The following is a 27190-nucleotide window of genomic DNA, read 5'->3' as shown; positions in this document are numbered from 1 at the left end:
TGAAAGTCAAAACGAGCCACACTAAATGTGGCTCCTTGAAAAGCAGCCCAGGAGACGGGAAAACGATACACATCTAAAAAGCAAGGTAATGATAAACACAAACTTGGGAACAGGCCTCACTGCCGGTCAGGGCAGGACGGAAGAGGTGCAGGTGCCCTCCCCGGGACGGGGTCGGTGCTTCTGAAACCAGAGAGAAGCTGGCCGGGGCCCTGAGCATCGTCCGTGCTTCATAGCGCATAGACCCCTCACGCACTCGTTGGTGTGTCTCAAACAACACAAAATTTTAAAAGGAAACAAGAAGGGAGGCGAGAGGAGAGGAGGGCGGGAGAGGAGAAAGAGAGCAGAAGAAAAGCGTGCCGGGAAACCCTTACGATCGCATCACTACGGCAAACAACGTTGAAGCCAAAATCCCGTAGGCTGGGTAAGTGACAGAACCTGCTGCGGTCTGTCTGGAGACGGGAGAGAGCTGAGGCCTCTCCGCAGGGTAGGTGCCGTGCGAAGACAAACCTGCGTGACCTGCTCACCGCGGCCGGAAACGGGTTCATTTCTGCCGCACGCCAGTGCGCTGTGCTGGTCCACGTGTGTGACGTTCACGTGTAACCCAGAGCGAGGTCCTTAACGCACTTGCCCCTACTTCTCCTACAGCCCTGAGACGTGGGGTCGCTGAAGTGATCTGGCCGTTCATATAAGGCAGGAGGCGCTGTGCTTGTTTCAGGGAGTACCCCGCAAGCATCGCGCAGTCGTGACCGTGTGCGGTTCTCACACTCGCAGGCACACGGGGAGCGCACAGGCGGACCCTCCACCCAAACTGCGTGTCCCGCTGCAGGGCACGCGGTGAGTGTGCACGTGGCTGTGGGAGGGCACAGCTCAAACCGTGAGGCTGGCTGTGTGCACTGAGCGGTTCACACTCCCTACCCGAGAAATCGGTGACAAAGGACAACCTCCACTGATGGACGTCTCCAACGCAGCATAGCCAAGAGCTCTCTAGACGGTCAGGAAGACAGCAATGTGGGGGGTTCGTGTTATCGCTGCTACTAAACTGAACTGACGAAGGTCTGCGCTGGCGACTATCAACAGCTGTGCCGTGTGAGTCGGGCAGGGGCACAGCTCCTTTCCCGTCCGGTCTCCTCTTCCCCAGCATGAAAATGCCGAAATGACGGCCTTCAGCAGAGCAGAAGTGTCTAGTGAGCCCACGTATTAAAAGCTGCAACAGTGACAAGGAAAACATAACCTGAGTTCAAAAGGCCCCTGATTTCCTCTGATTTTCCAATTCTGGTCCTCTCGGTATGGAGGTGAAATGGTCCTCCGTTGGAGTAAAAATACAGATAAACTTCTTTAAATTTCTTAACAGGGAGTCAACCCGCTTCTACCAGCTTAACCCAACACCTGGCACCTGGGACTCCCCTATGCGTCATTCTCTCCACCCACCAGGATCTGGTGTGAGCAGAAAACAGTGCCAAGGGTCAGAGGGCACGGGGACCAGCAGGCAGAGCATCAACACGAGGGACAGCTCCGGCAGCCGCTGGCAGCCGACCCCCATCCTCTCCTGGCGCTCCTCCGCGGACTCGCACCGGACTCGTGGGCAGCACCCCCCCCCCCGAGAAGGCCCCTCCCTCTATGCATTCCTCTCTGACCCTCTTCCACCCCTACCCGGTCAGGGAAGAGCACGGACGGCCCAGCCGGACTGTCACTCTCAGTCCCCCAAACAACATGATCGCTTCAGTTTAAACTGAGGAGCCACAAGAAAACAAAGGAAAAGAACGTCATGTAGAAGCCAAGCCTGCATCCGAACATTCGAAAAAGCCAACATCAAGTTGTCACTGTCCCTTACTTAAGACTTGGTGACGAGTCCCTCCCACAGGTCAAGGTTTTCCTGCCCTCTCACGTCCTAATTACACAGTGAGCGCGGGGCGGCTCCACTCCCTTTCGCCACGGCCGCCCGTGTGCGCGCTGACGGGGCTCACCTGCGCTTGCGTGAGCTGGCCTCAGCCGAGCTTTCCTGGCATAGTTGACCTTCCTAGTGCATGGCTTTCTGGCAACCACAACTAACCAAATATAGCCAAGAAACAGAAAACAAACAGAAAGCCTCTGACAGAAGGCACAAGAGCTGACACAAAATCCATGTGCGAAAGTCACGGGCCCTGAACCAGCCGGCCTGGGCTAAAACCGTTGTCATCAATGTGTCCCCATGTTCAAGATAGAAGAAAACAAAAACCTGCTAAGGGAAGATATAAAAAAGGACCCCAATGGAACTTAGATGTGAAATACAGTATCTAAAAGGAGAAATAACACCCAGTGTGATTAACAGATTGACACGACAGTAGGGAGAAGCTTGTGACAATGAAGAAAAAATAGTTTAAAAAATTATCCAGGAAGGGAAAAAAAGACTGCAGGGTAATGAACAGAGCATCAGTAAGACAAGGAACAATATTAAGCAATCTGACACACATTAGAGTCACCCCAGAAAAAAGAAAAGGGCAGAAAAATATTTGAAAAAATATGAACTATTTCTTCAAGTTGAATGAAAAAGTTACACTCACAGATGCAAGAAACTCATTGAAACCAAAGCATGAGAACATAAAGAGAAGTAAATGAGGCACGTCGTTACCAAATTGTTGAAAAAAGGTGATAAAGAAAAACCCTGCAAGTGGTCAGAGGGGGAAACAGGACAGTTTGCCAAAACCAGTAAAATAGAACGAGTGGAAGGACACTTTCCACAGAAACATGAAGGAAAGCAACCTGGAGTGCCATCTTAGTATCGAGCAAGGAATTTCAGAACGGAACTAGTGTTATGACGAAAGGCAGCCGTTTCATAAGGGTAAGTGGGTTAATTCACCAAGAGGAAGAAAAATTTCAAATATGCACAAACCTAATGAAAACTCTGAGGCAGAGGAAGCACAGCTGAGCCTTGAAGGGGAAACTGAGAAATTCTACGCTATTGCTAACAAGTTACAGAACAAGGAGACAGAGGACCCGAGCTACACGGTCAGCCCACCGGACCCGACGGACACGTAGAAGAACACTCTCCCCAACACCACAGAACATTCACCAACATAGGTCATGTTCCGGGCCATGAAACAATTCTCAATAAATTTAGGGCTGAAATCATAAAAAGTTATGTCCTCTGAGCATGAGGTTAAAAAAAACGGAAGATCAGCAACAGATACCAGAAAAATCCCTGACTATTTGGAAGTGAAAAGACAGACTTCTAACTAAGCCTCGCGTTACAGAAGGAATCACAAAAAAACGGGAACACGCAGGGCACTCAATGAAAGTAAGACAACGAGGCAGCCGTCTGCGGGACGCGGCTGCAGCGAGCTCACGCTATGAGGAAACACGCTGCGCTGCGGGCCAACAGGACACCAGACCAAGGGCTCAAGTCAATGATCCAAGCTCCACCTGGGCCGAGGACAGAGAGAAAGCAAACTAAAAGCAAAGGAAGCAGAAGAAAGGAACAATAAAGGGAAGAGATCAGTAAAGAAGAAAAGAGAGCGGAAATCTATTAAATCAGGTTAGTTCTCTGAAACGGACAAACCACTAACCAGACCATTAGAAAAGCAGAGAGACACACAAATGACCAGGATCGGTAATAAAAGCAAGGACCTGACATAAATCCCACAGACACTCAAAGGACAATAAGAGAATATTCAAATAACGTTGAGCCAATAAATTCAAACAACTGGGATGAAATGGCCAAATTCCTCGAAAACCACAAATAACCAAAAAGTCACTGAGGAAGAAAGAAAGGACTTGAATAGCACTCTGCCTGTGCATCGTTAACATCCTTCCCGCAAACCTGCAGGCCAGCGCGGCCTCACTGGCAAACCGGTCACACGGTCAAAGACGAAATGATATCAACAGCACGCGGACCGTTCCAGGAAGTAAGAGATGCCTGATCTCCCGCGCTAGGGCTGCTCCAACTCCAAACCGGAAAGACCCTCCCAGAGAAGAAAGCTACGGGTCAGTATCCCCAGGAATCACGGACACACAAATCCTCAAACACGAAACAAACTGAGCCCAGCCAGCATGACGGTACCGATGCCGAGACATTCAAGCGGGAGCCTCCCGGAATGCGGGGCTGGTTTAACTCATGAAGGTCAAACCGTGTGTTCGGCACGTGAACGGCACAAGGGAGACAACGTCCCCAAGGCGACAAGAGGCACCCGTGGAAAAGCTCAGCAAACACCACACTTCAGCGTGGAGAGGACGGCAGAAACAGCCGTGAACACAGCTGGTCAAGAGGAAGCGGCAGTCCCCCTCCCCGCCCACTCCGCAAAGTCAGGGTCAAGGGAAAAAAGCCAGGTTCACGCCAGAATGTCTGGATGAAGCAATCAAGCTTGGGGTCTTTATTCCACAATCTCGACTGTTTTGGGTATTCCGGGCACAGGCGGGCAGTGCGTGGGAGCACTCCAGCAGCAAGGTGGGGACCGTGGCTGGTCTGCAGGAACACACTGCGTGGCTGGGGAGCTCTTTGCACGAACCCGCCGACTTATCCGTGGAACACGAATTTACTTGTAGGAATGAGTAACGACCAACAGGTACTCAAACGTGGGTATCCGGCAGACATTTTCTCAAAGATAAACAAAGGGAGCATGTCACCGTAAGCGACGTATCGACAGTCCCTGCTGCTAGTGGTAAGTGGAGAGCTTTAAGTGATGATCACAGCTGTGGGAGACTGGCACCCACCACCCAGACTTAGCCTCCCCATCCGAAGGGTGTTCTAAGGAGAAAGGCAGTGGTAGCAGCAGGCATGGGTTTCAATACTGCATCATGAGACCGGCCAGCGTTTGGAAGATGTGCGTAAATCAGCAGACCGGTATTTTCCAAAGACCAAAGAACGATGTAACAAAATCATTCAAGGTGCAAGACACTCCAATCAACTTCCACGTACGGGAGTACAAAAACCTCACTAAGGGCTCAGATGCTGCCCAGCGAAGATCCTTCAAGAAACTAGTACTTGTTGAGTTCTGACACCATCTTACAGGATAGCCACGTGACCTGAAAAAGCTATGGAAATGCCCTTCCTTACCAGTTACTTATTGTATGAAGCCAGACTCTCTTGATAAGCTTCAGCCCCAACACACCACAGCAGACAGGGCCAGGAGCAGGGGTGAGACCCCTCCCTTCTATTAATCCAGGCATTGCGAAGATGTGGGACAAAAGTAAATCAATACTGCTCATTTCACTGTTTTTATGGAAAAGTTACTTTTCATTTAAAAATGTGTTATTTACATTAAAATGTAGCAGGTTTATTATTGCCTGAATGAATTAATAAATAGTTTTAAATTTTTCAACATTAACTTCTAATGTGGTGACTCACAGAAGTTCTCTGGGATCTCCAGTAAGTTTTAGGACTGCAGAAAGTCTCTGGAACCAGATCCCATGAGCCCACTGGTGTGGAGGGAAGAGTCCAGACACCCGGTAGGTCCTACCCCACCTGCTGTCTTGACCCCCTGCAACCCAAGGGCCTTTGAGGCCCTAATGCCTCCATTTGCAAATAGGAGGAAAAACAGAGGAAAACCCCGTATTCTCTGACATCCAGAGCACAACCAGAGGAACACCAGAGGAAAATAACCACTTTCCCAGCTTTCTCAATGCTTTCTACTACCTCTACCTCTCCCACCACCTGTACAAACTTTTCCATAAAAATTTGATTAAATCTCTCCAGGAGACTTCCTTACAAAGCTGCACTAGAGAATGTATCATTATTTCAGCTTAGAGCTGGAAACAAGTGTAGCAAGTCAGTGTATGAATACAATTCCATATGAAAACATTTAAAATACATTAGATTTTTGGTCAAGATGAAAGACCAAAAAAAAAAAAAAAAATCAAGCAATCTATTCTAATTGGGTTCCCATGGTAACTGTACAATTGGGTTTTTCAATATAACATCCCAAAGGCCCAATGCACACTTGTAAAATATACTTCAAACAGCCTGAATTGTTTTTACATCACGGCACTCCCAGGAAGATCAATTACTGTCCGTCCCCGCCCTGACTATTAGTGGCAGGACACGTCAACCACGTTAACACTGCCTGCCGCATTAACGAAAGTCATATAAGGAGCCCCACATACCACAATCACTGTGCAAAACTAATCACACGCTTCAGATTCATCACACCCGGCCCGGGTAATAATCCCGTACCACTCTCACAGAACCATGTTTACGAAATGTACAAAATTGAGCCCAGCTACATGCCGCACCATTATGCCTCTCTTATTGATTTCCAGGATAAACAGAATCAATCATTAATAATTACATTATAAGATGGCCCTCAAGGTTAATCATATTCTTAGAGACTCTCACTATGGAATTAAACAACAAACATAGCTGTGCTAATAAATAAATAAATAAAACATAACTGAGAATTCAAATCCACATTTTAAATATTAACAGGACGATAAGAAGCGCAACACACTCCATCAGCCGGGATTCCAGCTTCTCCCACGTGGACCGCAGTGGTCTCTCCCTGCCCAGCAGCATTCTGGGGGCACGGTGCTGGGTGCTGGCCCATGTGGCAAGGGCACGGGGGCAAAATTCATTACGTAAAAGTTTGCAACTTGAGTTTTCTTTGCAACCGGCATAAAAATCTGTCCATATTTGATGCCTTCTGCAGATCTACACCCCATAGCACAATCTGCTCGGGGAGAAGTAAATTTAACAATGTCCTACCTTTCTAGGTCCCCCCATCAATGTCCACAGATGTAACACAGGCCAATCTGATGCAAGTGCAGGCCAGCAACTGTCAGTGAGAAATGCCTTGCTAGGCCCCCAACTCAACAGAGGCCTCCAAAAACCCTGTAAGACAACTGACATGAAAAGTAGCAAACCGAATGATTCTTAGAATTCTAGCTGGTGTCCAACAGGATGGCCCCACGCTGCTCCTTGATCTGGGCAGGACCAGAGACTGAACTGACCAATGTCAAGAAACAAACAAACAAACAACCTGTACAAAATCCCAAATGGCAAATCTAGGCTAGTTCCCCAACCCTATCAGGCCTAAGAATCCCGGTCGCCCCGCACTTACACCAGACTCTCCTGACACCTGCCCCTTGCATCCGAGGTTGGGAGCCTTGACAGCATCCCAGAACACAGGCACCCAGGGCCACAGCGTTCCCAGGCCTGCCAACAGTCCACCAGCGCTCTCGGCATGTCTTGCCTAACCTGCCACTCCCCGTTCTGCAACATGTGGGGTCCCTGGTAGTAAGATGAATATCTTGTTTCTGTTTATTCTGTTTTCTGCTACTTTATACACACTCACACCTTTGGGGATGCCAGGAGCTAAACCTGAGAACCATCCTACGCGACTGTCTCATTACAAGCTTGCTCTCATCCCCAAATCCGAATTTATACACAAGCCCCCAGTAAGTTTTGTGCTTTTGAAGTAACCAGTCTGCTCTTTACCCATGTATTAGCCATAATACAATACCATAGGCTACATGGCTTAAATTGAGATTTATTATCTCACGGTTCTGGAGGCTGTGAAGTCCACGATCAAGGTTCTGTGACTTTATGTCTGGTGAGGGCTCGTTTCCCAGCCTGCAGATGGCTGCCTTCTCCCCTATGCCCTCAAATGGTAGGGATCAGAATGGGTTGGGGGGCGCAGAGGGGGAGGGCCCGGGAGGAGGGAGGAGGGAGAGAGAGCACTGTCTCCACGACCCTGCTGAAGGACGGCCCCACCTTATGACCCTCTTTCATCTTCATTACCTCCTAAAGGCCCTTCTCCAAATACAGTCACGGGGGTTAAGTGTCAGCATGTGAATTCAGGGAGGACACACTCAACCCTTGGCTGGGCCTTCCATCAAGTACAAGCCCACACGGGCCTTGGAGGGCTTCTCATATAGAACTCCAGCATCGAGAGATGAAATCACCGCTAGGAAAACAGACATCTGAGTGAGTGTGTGGGCCTGAGGCACTGGAAGGACTCAGAGAGCAGCTGTGTTTGGGCTGGGTCAGCAGAGGGGGCTCTGGGAAGAGGGGCTGGCGTCTCCCACCCACCCACTCGCACAGCAAGGCCTGGTGCACAGGCTTCCAGACACAGTGCCAGAACAGATGTGCATGGCCATTGGGCTGAAAGTGGATTCGAGATGGTCCCACAGGCTCATTCCATCCGGGATCTGGGCGGGCAGGAGGACTGACCCGGGAGCATCTGTAGACCCTTGCCTTCAGCAGAAGGAGGAAGACACAGTCAGCGGCTGACTCTCCCTGGTCTTATGCCTGGTGTGGAGCTTCTATTGTCTGGGATCTGCCTAAGCCAATACCCTGTGTCAGGCACCTGGCCTCGTTCTGTGTGGGGTGAGGCATTCCCCAGAAGCTTCCCTGGTGCCCTCAGGAACTAGGGGACTATGTCGGGCCTGGGAGGCCAAGCAAATGAGGTCACAGCAACAAGCCAGGCAGCTTCTGCCTCAGTGGTGCAGGAAGGGAGGTCTGAAAATCCCCACCATCGAAACCCAGAGCCCTTGAGCACTTTGTTCCAAACCTCAGGAGGCAGCTTTGAGTCTGAGAGCCGGACAGAGGGGCCAGTGCTCACCTGGCTTCCCAGAGATGACGCTCTGGTCTAGGTAAACTCCACGTGGCCTGGGGCCAGTGCTCTATTAGCGAAGAACCCGGGCGGCTCAGTCAGTTAAGCATCCGGCTCTTGATCTCAGCTCGGGTCATGATCTCAGGGTCATGAGTTCAAGCCCCATGTTTAGCTCCAAAAAAAACAAAACAAACAAAAAACCAAAAAATCCAGACCAGAAACACAAGCACCCAACAATCAAAACAGACCAGCAACCCGGGTGGCCACGAGCTGGCTTCTCAGTGAGCAAGTGGGACTTCCTACAGGAATGCCGGTCACCACCGAGGCACAACACATGCTCACTGCTAACACGAAATCTGCCGGAAACACTTATTCTGGCCATCACAAAAGAAGATTTAACTAACCCATCCAGGAATCCAGCCTGTCTTAATTGTCCTGATACGCGCTGGCTGGTAGGAGAGCTGCCCTGAGCTCGGAGAAGGCGTCCTGGCAAGAAACCTCACCAGGCAGAAAAGGAAAATCACTCAGGATATCAGAACCAAAAGCTCCACAAGTCCTTCTGGAGAGACCAACAGTCCAGACGATTCCGCAAGAACTGCAATGGTGATCTCAGTCCAGAAGGAAATGTTCTGATTACACGCATGGCAAAAAAACAAAACAAAACAACAACAACCACAAAACAAGCAAAAAAAAACCCCAAACAAAAAGCAAAAAAACCCCACCAAAAACAAATTAAAAAAAAAAAAAAAAAGCTAAGAGGACATTTTCAAAGCCCATATTTTTTTGGTAGGAAAAACAAAAGCAACATGAAGTACTGATCATAGCACAAGCCCCACATGAATTCAAGCTATTAGGAGAGCAGCAGCAGCGACGTCACCAAGGCTCCTCTCCAACCCCCACCACCCCAGCTCACCCAGGACCTCCCAGGTTTAGCCCGGAAAGTGGGTGTCCCAGGAAGCCACTGGTCATCCAGGACAGACAGTACACAGAGCTCTCCAAGAGCCCGCCCTGCTGGTGGGCAGAAGATGACCTTTCCAGGGGTTGACTACAGCCAAAAGGGTGAATAATGCTGAACCTTAAGAATATTTACTCCATTTCAGAACCTGCGTATTTGTCCTGACAGTTCTTGGAACAAATTTCAAGAGCAGTATCAGAGGAGCAGCGCCCCGCCAGCTCCCTGTTGGCGCGGTGGGGACCGCGCCCCGCCAGCGCGGGAGACGGATGGGCCGGGGCAGGCGCGCCAGGCGCTCTTCAGCAGACACGCCGGCGCAAGGCTCCGCATCCATCTGACTCGACAGCTTAATCTGATGATAACACAACGGTGACAGAAACAAATTTTTCTGCACAATAAAGAATAGCACACATGGGCTTTTCTTGGGATAGCTAGCTAAATTCAGTAACTTTTGGAAATAGATCATTTCTTTTCTTTGCCCATTATTCTAGGAACTTCCACTTGAGTGTGAAAAGCCTTACTAACAAGAGCAGCTGCAAACAGAACACGGTTCTGATCAGCGCTGTGCTCGGGACCTGTGCACCCTGGCCCCCAACCCCAGCACCCGGCAGGAGCAGAGCCCAGTGACGTCACTACACAGAACACGGTTCTGATCAGGTGCTGTGCTGAGGACCGCTGGTTCCCCGCCCCCGCCCCCCGATGTCACTTTGTAACCATGACAACTTCAGGCCATGGAGGCTTCACGGCCGCATTTCTAGGACCTCGGCCTGGTGGTTGTCGCCAGTGTGGAGTACACAGCCGGCGCAGCCAGGCGGCCTCGACGCACCTCGTCCTTGACTCCAGGCAAACCACTGGTGCCTTTCCGTCTGTGCCTACAGCACGCCAGCGGGTGGCCTTCCCGAACCCCCCCGGCGGCGCAGCCCAGGCCTCCCTTCACAAAGCCACCTGCCTCTCATGGCTCACGGCCCCCTCACAAGTCCCTGTCCCTGGGGGGCCTTCTCCAACCTCCTTCAACCACTGGCTCCCCCCAACCAGGGCCGCCCGGGTGAGAACCGGGGCCGCCAGAAGCACTGAGAACCTAAAACAGAGCCCCGTGGCGGGCAGGCCGGCTCCCCGCCTGAAGCCCCAGCAGGTGACCCCCACGGGGGCTCAGACGGGGGCACACCCTGAGGACACCAGCAGGCAGAAGGCTGTGGGGTCTTTACTGAAGACCAGGCGCACGCCGTCCCCTCGGTCCGCATCCTGGAGTGACTGCCCACCCGGACCCGACAGGTGGCTTCAAGCTCCCACCAGCACTTGCGGGCACGTACTGGTCCCCCCGCGGAGAACGGGCCGGGGCGGCTGTGCCGTGAATGAGCCCCCCGCGCCCCGCTGACATTTCTGCCCGGGCGAGGTTACAGAAGGCAGCCCCCACTCTAGAACCCAAATGCCAGCACGACAGAAAGGGTTTATTTATCCTTCCAAGGCCAGATCGTTTCCTCTAACGTCCCCGAGACGTTAGAGTCTGTAGGAAGCATACACACCACACGTTTTTCCTTTCTCACTAAAAAGTTCATTCTAACAGTCATCTTCCAAGGACCCTCCTCCCTCACCGCAGGGCGCTCCGTCAGAAAGCCCCACAGGACCCCTAGGCTTCCCACAAACGGTCCCCACACCACCTCGGACATGACGCCACCCTGACCTTTCCCCCCTCCTCCCTGTCATTCCTTCCTCCCCAGCAGAGGACTCAGTGGCCCCCACTCACAAAGGTCCCAGGGCCAAGGCTCAGAGAAAACAGTCCCCTTCCTGGCGGGCCTCCTGCTCACTCTGGGTCTCCTCTCTAGCCCCGACTGCCCCCCTCCTCCCGCCGAGCCGCCCACAGGCCCGCCTTCATCCCGGAGTCCACGCTCCTACGGCTCAGCCCGCAAAGTCCTGCCCATGGGCCACTTGGACAGACCTTACGAGTCTCTGCACAAACGCTGGAATCGGGAGCAAGTCCATGGCCCGTCGGGACCGGGGGAGGCACGTGGCTGAAGTCCGGAACACAGCCTGGCCCTCAGGGAGCTCACCTCCCTTCTCCGACACCCACACGACTGTGCTCCCGCTCTCAAACAACGTACAGGGTGTACAGGGACGCCTTCGACGTGGTCTCGCCGTGTCCTGTGTTCAGCCCTGTACCAGGGGTGTGCGTACTGGGAGGTTCAGAACATGTAAGTTCGGACACATGGGTATGCACTGATTTATGCCACATCTCGCCCCCAGAAGGACTTGTGCCATTCCTCTGCCTCACCCCTGCAAAGGCAGCACGGCACAGCGTGGGGCTAATACGGAGCTCCGCTCCTACCCTGCAAGCCCTCGGCAGGCCACTCAGCCTCCCCCAGAGCCCGTCTCCTCATACACAAAACAAACTGACAGTGTCTCTGTCGTCCTGGGAGCCTGAGGACGGAGAAGTCCATCTGTGCTAAGCCGCCGGCTCAGTAAGCCCTCAGGAAGCGCTGTCGTCAGCAACAGCATTACCGCGTGGGCCGGAACCTTCTGGAACTTGACTACCTAACTCTACCGGGCTAAACCAGAAGAGAGTAAAGAGACGCGCACACAAATTACTGTGGATTTTCTATTTTTGACAGAGCCGACCTCACGGATTGCCTCACCCCCTGCTACTGTGGTTGGAACAGTCACACACGGGAAAATGCTGTCCTGTGCTGGTGTTCCTACTGGGTCCTGAGCCCTGCCAGTGTCAGACTTGGTGTGTCGTCCTTCAGCACATTCTTACAGACTGACAGATGACTCTGGGGCCGCAAGAGCCTGGCAAGCCCACCAAGCACACACCTGCCGAGCCCACCGGCCTGCTCCCAGCCCACGTGGCACAAGCCTGCCATGGGCATGGCACACGGAAGCCCACAGTGCTGCCAACTGAGTGGGAAACGCCTCGAGATCAGCCACCTCCATAGCTCGCACAGTGTCAGTGGGGAGAAAATGGAAACTGGCCGCAGAGGGAACCACCTCCTACAGACGACAAGAATTGGAGAAACCTAGCTGATGAGCTCTGGGCCGCATCCCGCGCCAGACCAGACAGAAGGCCACGAGCCCCTGGAATCACAGACACGTGAGGTGGAACCCTGCAGCCAAGACTCCGGCACCAGCCCTGCCTCCTCCGAAAATCAGCTGGTGGCTCCGAGCAAACAGACGTCAACTGTCGCTGTCATTCGGGGCTCACCAGGGCCCGGTGTGGTCTGCAGACAGGACTCCCTCCGAACAGGCGATAGCGGCCCTATGGATGGCAGCATCCTTTTCCCTATCTGAGGGGAAACCGCGATTCAGAAAAATAGAGTAAGTTTACTCAAGGTCATATAACCACGTCCAAAGAGGCCGTCTTGTTACTGGAGGCGGCACGCTTACCCCTGTGCGTGCTGCCCACAGGGGAGCCGGGGTCATCTGTGCATCTAGAAAACAAGGATGCCGGCTGGGCTGGAGGGAAACCAGGACTTCTGTTTGGCTCCTTCCTCCCCCTCTTCCAAGTACAATCTCATTCCCACATGGGACTGTGGTTCAGACTAAGACTCCTCCCCAGGCAGTGCTTCATGATTTTTGATTCATGCGCTTATACTCAGCAGGTAGACAGTCTAGGTGTGATACTGCCATCAGCCCGATGGGGAGGCAGCTTGGGGTTTAACCTTTGCTTTAAGTCACCCAACTAGTTGGAGCACCGGGGTGGCTGGGTCAGTTAAGCACTTGACTCTTCATGCTCTCAGGGTGATGAGATCAAGCCCCACTTTGGGCTCCGCACTGGGCACAGAGCCTGCTTGAGATTCTCCCTCTCTCCCTCTCTCCCCTGCTCTCTGTTTCTCTCTCTCTCTCTTGCTCTATAAAACTCCAAAACAAACAAACAAACAAAAAATAAAGTCACCTAACTAGCTAACGGAACCACCCAAGTCCCTCCCCTTATTCTGACACCACTCAGGCCCCGTTGAAATAAAACTCAACTCAGTTCCACAGAAACACACTCAGTTGTGTATTTGAAAATGAACCCTCACCTGAAACCGTGAAAATGCTTCTACCCACACGGGGAGAAAAGCAACACCAGCCAGTCAGAAGGAAAGCCGGGAGTGAAATATAATAGGGCCGTCCATGCTTAACGTTTGTTTGTTAAAAGTAATGCCAAAGTTTTGGTAACATCTGCATCTTCTGTCATAACCACAAGACCGAAAACTGTACGCTACGATAACATGTTCGGTTTGCAATCTGAAGAGATTCACATGTCCCTCAGGAGTTACAAAGCCGTACACAGATCCATAAGCACAGGCGACGGAGAACAACGTTGGCGCAAACGGATCCTTCTGGAAAGAGAGCTCCGGAACTCGCCTGGGCTAGAGCATCATTATCCTCAGCCGTCCCAAAGATTTCTCAAGAGATGCTCAAACATTAGGGTCCCTAGAATACCCTGGGAAGCTTGCAAATACACAGGTCCCCAGGTTCTGACCCCATAGGTCTGACAAGGAGCCCTGTAATCTGCCCTTTTATATATATATATTATTATTATTTGTCAGAAAGAGAGAGAGAGGGAGAGAGAGCGAGCACAGGCAGACAGAATGGCAGGCAGAGACAGAGGGAGAAGCAGGCTCCCTGCCAAGCAAGGAGCCCGACGTGGAACTCGATCCCAGGACTTTGGGACCATGACCTGAGCCGAAGGCAGCCGCCCAACCAACTGAGCCACCCAGGCGTCCCATAATCTGCCGTTTTTAACCAGCACCTTCAGTAATTCTGAGAGCAGCAGGGCTCAGACCACTGTCAGAGAAAGCTGATCTGCTACGGCTTATGCAGAGCCCGCTCCAAGGACAGCAACGGATCCCACACTCCAGTGGGAGCTCCTACTAATGACCCCAAACAAGCGGGTCAAAATCTGAAGGTAACACCTTTGGTCCCAACTTTTAGCCCTTTTGACAGGGGAGTAAACTGTAGTGGCTAGCAATTTAAAAACAAATGAGAATTAACCACCAGTTACTTAATAAATTCCAACATTTCTCCGTCCCATCCCGTGTTCTGCCACGATTCAATTCTCTCTCCTCACTCATGCTGGTACCTCTCACCACACAGGGCTGGAGTAGCCCGTCTGTCAGTAAGGTAAGAGTTTTCTAAACTACTCTCCATATGACTCAATTTGTCAGTAAAAACTGCCACCAGCGCTATGCTTGCAGAAAAATGTCCATACACGCGTTATTGCGACCGGCAGATCGATGTCTCTAATAAAAACAAATAGATTTAACAAGTGCCTGCTTTTACGAGGGGTGCCATTGGCGGACTGCGCGCTCAGTGTCACCCCCAGACTTCTGGGAACGGGCCAGAGAGCTCGGCCCGGATCCCCTGCTGACTTCACAAGTGCTGCCGGTAGGAAATTATTCTAACAAGACAATCTTCGAAGTAGCAGAGTGAACACACGAGGCATTTCTAACTCTCTCTCAATCCCTTTCATGGTGCTGCACATACACGGACAACAAGTTTAGCGTCTGTAAGGAAATGTTTCTGTGGAACTTTTAACTGGTTTTACTACCGCTGTATCACAAGCCTAAGTTTACTCCAGGAGCGGGGGACAGGGACAGGAGGCCTGCCTCCCTGGAGAACATGAAAACAACTTGTATCGAGAATGAGTTTCAGCATTTAAAACGTAGCCAGTGGTGTCACTGCTGTGTCAGTGGCCCCTGGGGCTGCCTCCTTATTTAGTTAGCTCACTAAGGCAGACGTCAGGCGCACGGCTGCCCCACACGGGCTTCGCTGCCAGGGAGAGTCTGAGCACCTTGGCGAGACACTGTGACCAATTTACATGGAAGCCCCATCTGCCAAAACCACTCGGATTCCTTCAAAGGTTACAAAAGGTCACAAAATGATTTATTCTTCTTCTTGGATGATTCATTTTCATAGCCACACACAGGAATAAGTCATTCACTACATTGCTATATTCACTCTATGGTTTTCCCCAAACCTTGCACCCTACCCCCTGCCCCCATCTAAGCTCTTTATTATGAAACTTTTTTATATCAAAAGGAAATGACTCTTGCACTGACCAGCAAATATGCACTTGTCACCCAAAGGCCACAGAACACACACCTGGCGGTACTTTGTCTACAACACTGGGTCTCAACCTTCCATGTACCTTTGCCCAAGACAGCCCTCCAGAGCTAACAGAAGGGAAAAATGCATCCTGGGACCCACAGGAAAACCAGCTCTCCTGCACAGCTCAAACTCCTGCTCCCATGCAGACGAGCACACATACCTTCACTTTAAACCGGGAATGGGGTGCTGTTGTGTGTGCTCGCTCGTCTGCGTAAATGAGAAGGTTGACAGGGAATCCACTCACGCCCAGTGGGAATGTTATAATTTACATGTTCCCGATTTTTACAGCTTCAGGTTTGGGGTGACATTCTGAGATAAGTCCAAAGCTCTTTCAGAAAGCATCTGCACCAGAAGCTACCTACCCCAGGAACAAGAAACCTATCAGGAAGGACTAGGACAGTAGCCAAATGAGCTCAGGGCCTTTCAGAGACTGGGACCCCAACCTACATGTCTGCAGGGACCAGAGACATGCTAGGAAGTCAAAACCCTCAGGGTAACTTGACCTACAAGAGGAATTTGATAGTTAAGTAGTTCGGTAAGGTCCGAATGGAGTATAAAAACAAACCTGACAATAACCTTAACACGTGACTACAGCAAACGAGTATTCAGAAAATACTGTTTTGCTTCCATGTTTTTTCTATTAAGGAGACTGTACTACAAACTGAAAAGAGCCTTGAGGCCGAAAACAGGGAGGTGGAATAGAACCGCATTGGTGGTCTGAATCCGTGGCTTCCAGGTGTCCTCGGCAAAACGAGAAAACTCAAGGCAGCTGAGGAAGTTTACTGAGCAGCACACTGTCGGGTTCCTGGGACGGGAGGAGCGGAGGGGCAGAGGAAACTGCAGAACGCCGGGGAGGCCCCCTTCTCCCTCGGGCCCCACCACCCTCCCCTCCCGCACGGACAGACGAGGCCCGCGTCCATACCCCGGCAAAGGAGACTGTGGGGACAGAAGGCCCAGGTGAAGGGTCCAAGTGAGACCCCAGAGGACAAGAAAGGTCTGAGAATCTCCGCTGAACAGGAGTGAGACGGTCCTAGCGTGTCCACATCTAGCGCTTTGCTCTCTAAACCTCCCTCGCCGGCAGGGGAGGCGTCTTAGAGCAGGGTCTCGTAGCTCCAGAATCTGGCTGTGACAGTACCGGTTTGCTTTAATGAAACGTGCATTCACGTGGAAAAGCTGCCGTACTCTACAGCTCTGTACTGGAGGCCCAGCTGACCCCACCCGCGTACCGAACCGGACTCTACTACTCAAATCCCAGCTCAAGACAAGAACCCAGGAGGAAATGCGACACTTGCCAGAACAAGGCCAGCTCTCCTTTGCTACCAGCAGACTCTGGACCTCCCCAAGTGTGGACATGGTGTGACCTGCCTTCAGGACGATGTGTCTGAGCTAACACAGTCTGAACTCACTGCTGCGGGGGGGTGGCAGGGCTGGGGAGGAGAGCTCTGACACTGTTTCCTTAAAGTTGTGTTGCCCCCTGCATGCTTTTGTTTCTGTGTCTTCCGCACCTCTGTGTTTTACCCATTGAAGGACTTGGAAACAACAAAGCTATCTCTTCATCATGTGTCTTTCGGAGATGGAGAGGACGGCCTGCCTTGGACACTCTCCAGACTCCTATTTAAAAAGTCCAATTCTCCGTTCCTTATGTGCAACAGTGTCTTGTTCGGCCACAACAGAGGTGACCCCTCCTGGACAAAGCAGCGTCCTTCTGCATGATGGCTGCCCACCGAACCCACCGCTATGCTCGCATCTACAGAATGGGCCTCCAGGCACAAAGCCAAGTACCGAGCAGAGGTCTTGGGAGCCAAGACCATTCCGAGGTCTCGGGAAATGCAGAGGCCAGGCTGGGAGGGAGCGATGTGCCGTCTCCAACACTGCTCTGCTGCAGGATCCACACGTGGGGATTATGGCGCCCAGCGCAGTAAATGGCTCTCAGACTCCCACTTGTTCACCCTAAGTGTTTACAGAGGCAATTAGGGCGAAACGAACACAAACACCAGCTATGATAATGAGGCCCCAGAATGGGGTCCTCCTCCGGCGCTGCCTTAAGCACGGGGAGGACGGGTGGATTTCTGCACAAGAAGTGGGCTAAAGGCTGGTGACTGCAAGGAAGGGCCGGCGGAGGCCCTCGGGAAGCTTCCTGCGAACAGAAGGCAGAGGGCGGCCCCAGGCGCTGGTCAGCAGGGCAGAGCCTTGCGCAGGGACAAGGTGGAAGGTGTTGGGCAACCGGAGGTGCGGTGCGGCGGCCAGCAGCCCACAGTGGGCCGCGGTCACCGCAGCGCGACGTGGTCCAGGGGCCCCAGGCCAGGGGTAGGCGGGCCAAGCCTGGGCGCACCTGGGCGCACCTGGGCGCACCTGGGCGCACCTGGGCGCACCTGGGGCCTGGGCGGAGCGGGCAGGCGGGGGGCAGGCCCCACAGCTACGGCGGTGCCCACAGAACCACAGGCTTCAGACGGCGGCTCATCCTAGGAAAGGCCCCGACGTCTGCGGGAGGGCAGCAACCCAGACACTCACCGCGTCGCCCAGGCCGCAGACCCCGAGGAGCTGAGAGCGCGGAAAACCCAAGCGCCACAGGAGCCCGCGCGCGCCTGGGCACGTCCGGGGCGCGGGGGCGGGGCCGGGACGGCCGGGGGCGGGACCGGGACGCTCTGGGGGCGGGACCGGGACGCTCTGGGGGCGGGGCCGCGGGGGGCGTGGCCTGGGCGTGACGGAAGCGCGGCCGGGGCGCGGGAAGCCGAAGCGCGCAGGGGCGGGGCCCAGATGGGGCGTGGCCAGGAAGTGCGGGAAGCGGGGCCGGGGCGGAGGCGGGGCCGAAAGGGCGGGGTGGGGCTGGGCCCGCGAGCGTTCCCCGGGGCCGGAGCATGCCCAGTGCGGCGGCGCCCGGGCGGACCCTGATCCGCGCAGCCTCGCTGGCCGCGTGGCGCCGCCCAGGGCGGTTTTGCGGCGGGCGGTGGGGCCTGGGGGGCGCCGTGCGGGGTGAGCCCACTAATCCTGTTGCTGGTTCTGCCCTGCGGGGCCGCGGTCCGGAGCGCGGACTGCCTGCCGGGGCCTCCCAGAGGGCAGGGCCCGACAGGACTCCAGGCACCGTCCGGGTGATGCTCCAGCAGAGGGGCCTGGGGTTAGTCTCCAGTGCCTGTGGTCAGAGGCGGCCGTGCAGGGCCCTTCAGGTCCTGGGGATCACCGGGACACACCCAGATTCCCGAGCCCTGGCAGCCAGGCCAGTCTCAGATGCTGTTGAGCGAGCACACGGGTGCCAGGCCCTGCTTGGGGCTGTGTGGACGCTATTGTGGTTGAATTGTGCTCCCGCAGAAAGATGTGTTGGAGTCCTAACCCCCAGTACTCAGAAAGTGACCTTATTTGGAGACAGGATCTTTACAGAGGTAACAAATAACCAAGAGTCATTAGGCTGGGCCCCTAATCCCAGTACGACTGGTGTCCTTGTAAGCAGAAGGCCAGGTGAAGGCGGACGCAGGGAGAATTCTGAGATGCAGGGTGCCAAGCGATGCATCCCCTCCGAGGAGCGCCTGGGATAAGAGAGGCGTGGCCAGCATCCGTCCCTAGAACCTTCGGTGGGAGCAAGGCCCTCTCCACACCAGACTCCAGGGCTCCAGAGCTATTAGATAGTATGTGTGTCTTATTTCTGGACACCCATTTTGTAGCACCTTTTATGGCAGCCCCAGGAAATACCATAGACACATTGTATCTAGCTTGATGGGCATAAGGACCTCTGGGAGTATCTCCCAAAGCTTAAGGGAGGTCACACACTCATTGGTCCCATCTCAGGACTACATGCTTTAAACCATCTATGGGGTTCCTGGGTTCTCTTTTCTTAGTGGGAAAGAAATCTTAAACAACCTGTGTGTACAACTCCTCTATTGGGACATTTGTTACTTACAAAGCTCAACATATTAACATTGTTAATAAAAATCTGTTCAAAGAACCAACACAGGGTTGCTTTGTGATACGCCCCAGTGACTTTCTCGGTGTGTCATGGATCTTCTTAACGGCCTCACCCAGGACCACAGCTTGGCCAGGACCTGTTCAGGATGGCTGCTTGTGGAAAGTGGGCCCAGGTACACACTGGTGATCAAATCAAGGTACTTTTTCTCCAGTGAGACTGACACACCTCAGAATCCTCAACGTGGCTCCAGGTAGCCATAAGCACTTCAGCTAAGAAGGCAAGAGAAATCAACATCTTTGCCATTGGTTCTGGCCTCTTCTATTGGCTCTCTGTGAAACTTCAGGAAACTTCTTCAAATTCTCTAATCCTCAATGTTCTGATCTGTAAAGGATTTTTTAAGACGATCTGCTCTGTGCAAGGCATGCAAGTAGGAGTAAGAAACATCAGCGACAAGAAGCCTGTCTTCTTTTTTTAATATAATTTTTTATTTTTTATTAACATATATTTTTATCCCCAGAGGTACAGGTCTATGAATCGTCAGGTTTACACACTTCACAGCACTCACCATAGCACATACCCTCCCCAATGTCTATAACCCCACCCTCCTTCTCCCAAACCCCCTCCCCCCAGCAACCCTCAGTTTGTTTTGTGAGATTAAGAGTCACTTATGGTTTGTCTCCCTCCCAATCCCATCTTGTTTCATTCATTCTTCTGCTACCCCCTTAACCCCCCATGTTGCATCTCCACTTCCTCATATCAGGGACATCATATGATAGTTGTCTTTCTCCGATTGACTTATTTCGCTAAGCATGATACGCTCTAGTTCCATCCACGTCGTTGCAAATGGCAAGATTTCATTTCTTTTGATGGCTGCATAGTATTCCATTGTGTATATATACCACATCTTCTTGATCCATTCATCTGTTGATGGACATCTAGGTTCTTTCCATAGTTTGGCTATTGTGGACATTGCTGCTATAAACATTCAGGTGCGCGTGCCCCTTTGGATCACTATGTTTGTATCTTTAGGGTAAATACCCAGTAGTGCAATTGCTGGGTCATAGGGTAGTTCTATTTTCAACATTTTGAGGAACCTCCACGCTGTTTTCCAGAGTGGTTGCACCAGAGAAGCCTGTCTTCTTATGGTCTGTTATAATCTACAGACTCAGAACTGTGATCCGAACAGAACTGAAAAGGAAAAATAACACCAAAATTGAATTAGGGTGCCTTCTAGTATCTTAGCAAGTGTACTGTGATATAATTTTATAAAAAATAACTAAATCCTACTTTGCTTTTTTTCTGAATAGTATTTGAATATGATTTCCCAAGTTATTAGTAGAAAGACTTTAGCTGGTGTTAACATCTTTGATTGCCATCCCGGGAAAGAAAGTTCATCGTGGTGATCCTAAGGCCCTTTAAGGAGATTGTGTGGCCTTGGGGAGAGATAGGCAAGAGAGACAGAGTACGGCACCCACGGGCAATACAAGTACCTGGATCTGTGGGCAGGACCCAGTCGACCTTGCTGGGGAGGCTGGGGATGCTGTAACTGCCTTCACAAGGGGATTCAGGGTCAGGAGCCAAATCGGGGCCTTAGAGCCAAGGGGGCGGGGAGAAGGCCACCTCTCCTGTCAAGGCCTGGCCCTCCCAAAGTCTGAACTCAGACTCTCCAGTGAACAGCACTAAAATCCTCACTCCCTGCACATGCTGGCAAATTCTTCTCCTCTTGATGTTAATGTTTGAAAACTCAAAGCATTTCTCAAAAGCTCCTGTATGCCTCATTCCTTTGTCCCATTATACGAGCACCCTCACCTACAAGCACTTTCTATTGTTAAAGCAACACAAGGATAGCCCCAAATCTAGGAGATGGCCTGGTGTGTAAGGAGCACACGGTCAGATTTGGGATGCTGTCCTGCCAGCCTCTCGCTGTATAAATACCTGATTTCTCTGTTTGTAGGATGACAGCATTGGACTAGGTGGACAAGGTTCCTTTGGGGTTTCCCATCGGTGGACTCATAAATCATATCCCATTCTTCTTCAGATTTCCATGAATGACTTTTTTTGCAAAAGAGGTGTAAAAACACAGGAGTATATGCTCAATGTCAGTCTGACTTCTTCAAGGGGCCTCCCTGAATGTCCTTTAAGACCAGCCAGCTTTCTTGCGGGCACTGGGAACAATGTTAATTTGCATCGTTTCTTTAAACATCCAAATGGATACCTTTCAGGTTAAACAAATGAACATGACATGTGATTGCTTCCAATGATTTGTAACCCAAGAAATTTGTTTAATAAGCCTTTCTTTCCAAGCTACTTTAGTGACATTAGAGACCATTTACAACAAAGCTGTCTTCAGTAGTCAAACTTAATCCTTACTACCCTGCCTTTGGGAAAAGAAGGGATTTTATAATGATCACATAAAACCTTGTGTGGTTTGAAAGCCCCAAACTCCGGACAGACGTGCGAGGGTCGTATAACAAAAGAAACATATTACAGAGTTCCCCTCTTTACGTGTTTTACATGTGGTTTTCTTTTAGGACAGCATCTCCAGTGGAGAGTTTTGCCGATTAACACAATTGATTTTCCCACCCCTAGTATTCCTATAAGGGTTGGAGCCAAGGGCTGGCACCTAGGATCTGGGTAGTTCAGCCAATCAGCGATTGCCGTTGTGGTGGGGGGGGTGCATTCTGGAGGAATGGAGGTGGGGGGCGTGAGGGCCAAAGGTCCCCACAGTTGGGTGATATAGACAGAAAAGGAAATGGGTTTTGCAATCAAGATTGGTGAGCATCTGCCTGGAAGATGTCCTAGGGATTGTGGGGGTGCAAATTCAGGACCCTTTCAACAAGCCGTTGCTGAAAGCTGCTGTGTGCCTAGCTTTGTGCTATGGATGGCCTCACACTGAGCGGTCAGGAGATCTGCTGGTGCTGAAGGGGTGATGTGAGGAAAGTCCTGAAAGAGAAAATGAATAGCACCTGCTTTCTTTTAGGAGAAACAGCCATCAGGTATAGGACCACTGGCATTTGTGGCATTGGGATCCATTATCCAGTAGTTGTTGGGCAAAGATGATCCCAAATCTTATACAGCTCTTCCTTTGGAAATACGGTGACCAGATAAACTACCTGGGGAATGTATATAATACATACAAACCAGTGAACCAAAGACAATTGGTGTGTGTGTGTGTGTGTGTAGACTGGCACAGAGAGCTACTTCTTCAAATGCAGAAGCCGGGGGAGGCCTTCCCAAACTGTGCTGGGCTCTTTGAGTGTTGATCATTCAGGACCGGGGATTTTGTCAGACGTTGGCCCTTTGGAAAGCCGCTCCTACACTTATTACAAAGTGTTTTTGATCCATTTTCGGGCAGGGTTTTGTTTGTAACACATTGTTGTCAGTTTGGGCAGAATCCTTTAAGTGGTGTGAAGTGCTGGGGAGTGTGCACCTGGGCCGCCAGGAGGAAGGGGGTCTCCCCCTCCTCTGCCCTTCTGGGATGAGCCAGAAGTGCGTGCATTTTTGTGACTTGGAAATTAAATCAAGAGATGTGGGGATTGGGATGCTGAGATTGTGATTTTTCCTCGTTCGCCTCTACCTGGGCATCTACAAATGAAAATCAAGGCAGGAAAACCAGCCACATGCCAGACGTTCTGTCTCAACCTCCAAAAATATTAATCTGAAAAAGAAAAAGCGGTTGTGATCCCCCCGGGGGACACTTCTTCACTCCAGCCCATGTGCACTGAACCATTGATTTAAAGGAAGATGAGGCAAAGTGAGAAGAAAGGTCATCACAGAAGCCAAAATTGGTGGTGAGGGTGGTGTGGTGGCTGTCTGTCTGACCATTCAGTCGTCTGTCTGTTCCCAGAGATAACCCACTTCTGTCTGGAGAGTCAGGAACCACAGAGTGAAGTCTGGGGAGTGTCCCTCCACTGTCACATTAGCAGCCTACCTTGGTCTACGAGGCCTCTGGAAAGGAGCATCACAGAGCCCTCATCCCTGGTGGGGAGGGGAAGAGTCCTAGGCACCTGAGTGTGGCCTCTCCCCAGGGAGCAGCCCTGCGGGATGGGCTCTTCCTGCTGCCCATGAAGGAAGCCAGCCCAAAGCCCGGCCTTTTTTAGGAAGTGGGCTGGTCTGGGTCAGGGTAGGAAAGGAAGGAGGCTCCAGGACATCAGAGACGGGGGCCAGCTCTCCTCTCTTCTTCGGACGTAGGCACGACCCACATTTCTCCCCGTGACCTCAGCACACATCCTTTTAGCAGCGTGTCCCCAGAGTCGAAACAAACTCTATCTCTAGCTTCCCCTGGCAAAACATCCCAGGGAAGGGCTCTGATTGGCCCATACAGGTGACTATGCTGGACTCTGGACCAGTCACAGTGGCCCACGGAATGAAGGGCCATCTAGCCAGTCACATGTACCCAAGTGGCCAGGAGCACAGGCATGATAAGGGAAAGAAGGGGGGTGGTTAGGACAGGGTGACAGTAAGGTATGGGGTCACCGCATGGTACTACACCTACTCACAGGGACGGATCACCTGCCGTGTGCCGGACTCAGGCTCCGGGCCCCCTACTCACGTGCTGTGTCCTCAGGCTTCACTGGTGATTCACCACCAGTGCGCGGCGGGGGCGGCGGGGCTGGCAGGAGGGCAGGACTCTGCTGCTGGCTGCCCCGTCTTCCCCACAGCAGTAGAGATGGTGGGACTGACTGCCATTAAGTAAGTGTCCAGGTGGATGTGGCTGTGGGCAGTGGTGACTTTCGCGAAGTCTGTGGACACAGGACTTGTTTCATGGGGCTGGCTCGAGGATACAGCTCAGTAGCAGCTCCGGACACCGGCCCTCCAAGGCCAAGCAAAGCATTGTCAGATCTGCACGTTGCTTCTTTGTCTTAGGGATTAATCTTAACTAGGATATTTATTGGAAGTTCACTAAGTTACTGAGGCACTGGAAAGATAAGGCTTCTACAAATTAGTAATAAAAATAGCCAAAAATTTTCCATTGCTGTGGCAGGCCCTAGGCTTAACGTGCGATGCTCATTGGCTTTCGGAATTTTCACAGCAGTATATGAGGTAGGGAAGATCATTATCACAGTTTTACAAATGAGGAAACAGAGTGGTTGAGTAACTTGGGAAGGTCACACAGCAACGAGAGTTAGAATGTTTACACCAGGTTTACTGTGTCTGACTCGTAGAAGGCACCGGAAAGTGAAACTGCTCTTCCTGAGACTCAGGGAGGACATTTGTGACTCTGGCCCACAAGCTCTACTCCCTCCTTTGTGTATGGGGAATCTTCCGGAGGTCGCTGTGCTGGGCCAGTCAGGCTCTTGCCTACACACGTTCAGTTACTTCCTGCCGAGTCACCCCGCAGAGTTCTGCAGTCTGCATCGTCACCATCTTTGCTGGGAGGGAATCCCACAGAGTGGAGAGAACCGCCCAGACTTCACTGTTGAGCCTCTGGATCCAGCCAGATCTGAAGGCAGCCGCCTCGGAACTTCTTATACTTGTGTGAAAATGAAATCTTTTGTTTGAGTAAACAAGATTGAGGGGTTCCTGCCATTTGTTACCAAGAATCTCGAGCACCGTGAGTGTCCCCTGAACACTGTGCTTCTTGATTTTACATGCGTTATCCTTTTAAAAACTCGCAAGTGTGTGAGGTGGGGGTCAGGACACCCATTTTGTAAGTAAGAAAAGGGAGGTTGAAAGAACAAGTTACTTGTCCGGCTGTGAAATAGCAGAGCAGCACTCACCTGCCTGGACTTATTGGTCCCCAAGGGCCAATATTCCTGAGAACATTCCCACTTCCTGGGCATATAGGATTGGGGCAGGCCCGGGGGAGAAGCACAGAGGAGAGAGAGAGTGCGAGGGAAGAAGGGAGCGACCGCGCGAGCGAGACAGAAACAGAGACTCGACTGTGTTAGCATTTTTGAATCGAGGAATTTAAAATCTTTTGGTGGCAAGTTACGATGGTGTATTTCCAGGGCTTAGGAATTTTATCCTGCTATTTGTTCTTCAAATAAAAGAATCAGAGTTGCTGACTTAGTTTAAACCAACTCTGAAGACTCTAGAGTTGACTGCTGATTAAAAACTTGTCTTTCTTGGTCTGAGGAGGAAACAGGGGAGATGCCTGCATGTGTCTCCCCTTTGCAAATCTGATTTCCATTTGGAACACATGAGAGCGCTGGTGATTGGGAAACTATACCTTGGTTATTAACAAGCTAGAAATTGTAACTGAGCATTTGCTTTGGTATCTACCCATGCTTGCGTGGTAAGAACAAACGGGAAGAAGTCTAAGTATGAAATTAAAGGGGATGGTGGACTCATTCGTCCTGTGGGTTTGCTGGCCGCCCCCTGCTAGTCTGTCCGAAGGCTAATTCTGGAGTACAACCAGCGCCTAGGTTAATAGACTCTCCGGAGGCTCGTGGTGCAGAAGCCCACTTTCGATTCAATGTGCCTTGATGTTTGTGACCTGAACCTGAATCTTGTAAGAAATGCAGAAATGGGGACACCTGGGTGGCTTGATCAGTTAAGCGTCTGCCTTCAGCTCAGGTCATGAGCCTGGGGTCCTGGGATCGAGCCCTGCATCTGGCTTTCTGCTCACTGGGGCGTCTGCTTCTGCCTCTCCCTCTGCTCCTCCTCCTGTTTGTGCTCGTTCTCTTGCTCTCTCGAATAAATAACGTCTTAAAAACAAACAAACAAACAAACAAGTAAAAAAGTGCACCAGTGGCAGCATTTCATTGCGGTTTTCTATCCACGCTGAGCGACCCGCGCGTGGTGCCCCCTGCCTCCCGTCCCATTCCTACCCCCACTGTCTCCTTTGCTTTCAGTTCTGCCATCAAAACTTTTTTCCAACTCATCGTTCCTGATTGTTCCTTGCTTCCCACATGTTCTACAGGCAACGCCCTGTGCTTGCTGAGCCCCGGGAGGTGGTTGATGGCCGGGGTGGGGGCTGATGGCAGGAAGGAGCCGGCCTCTCCGAATCTTCTTACGCACAGCAAGATTTTCAGATTCCCATCGACTTAGAAATGAAGCTGTTGGGATTGGGCTGGAGCCTGCATCTTGCATCAGTGGAGATGGGTATTGTGATTACGCTGTTGAAATGTGTGCTCAGATGCATTGGGAGTTTTATACTATTTTTCAAACTTCCAAATAGATAATGTCAGAACATTTCTGAAATGGGAAACTAACATCAAGATATACTGCGCCAATCAGCGAGCGTCAGGCCGAGCGGATGCAGAAGGAGGGTCTTGCGTGCTGCTAGAGAATTTCCATCTCCGCTCTCTGTGTCAACAGCTTGGCAACTTACCTCCCAGATTGCTTTATGGCTTCAGGAGAAATTCTCAGTCGGCTCCCTGCGCTGTACTCAGCTCCGTGTTCAAAAGCCAAGGAATTAGATAGGCTGTCATTTATGAAACTGTATATGAAAGTATCTTTTTTGAATTGTTCAAAAATCCAAAAGGAGCCAAACTTTGACAGTTTAAGACAACGGCACGAGGGCCCTGGCGATCTCCCGCACGCAGCCACGGCCAGGGAGGCTCTCTTGTTGAAAATGCAATTTCTTTTCGGAGAATTTCTTCCAGCCTGTGATGCTTCGTCAGAAACTTTGCCTTTTTGAAAGGATTTCTTCACTGTGAAGCAGCTGACAAAGGTCATATTACAAATATGTTTCTGGGGTGATAACATTTTGATTAGATATGCAAGAATCCTCTCCCCTTCCCTGGGATGTCATATTCTAACGTTTCCCATTATTTTAAGAAAATC

At 51.6% G+C, this 27190-nt stretch overlaps 1 protein-coding gene across 1 annotated transcript in view; it reads right to left on the bottom strand.

The window, feature by feature from the left end:
* Nucleotides 1-18173, bottom strand: part of MGMT (O-6-methylguanine-DNA methyltransferase) — a 278908-nt gene extending 260735 nt beyond the window's left edge. The window contains exon 1 of the mRNA XM_032313067.1: nt 18073-18173. The gene's annotated coding sequence lies outside the window, so the exon portion shown is untranslated. The remainder of the gene's footprint in view (nt 1-18072) is intronic.
* Between the last annotated feature and the right edge of the window lie 9017 nt (nt 18174-27190).

Source organism: Mustela erminea, chromosome 14, assembly GCF_009829155.1.
Source record: "Mustela erminea isolate mMusErm1 chromosome 14, mMusErm1.Pri, whole genome shotgun sequence".
Taxonomy (NCBI): Eukaryota; Metazoa; Chordata; class Mammalia; order Carnivora; family Mustelidae; genus Mustela; species Mustela erminea.
The sequence above is the reverse complement of the archived record's forward strand: the minus strand, read 5'-3'. Positions and strand labels throughout refer to the sequence as shown.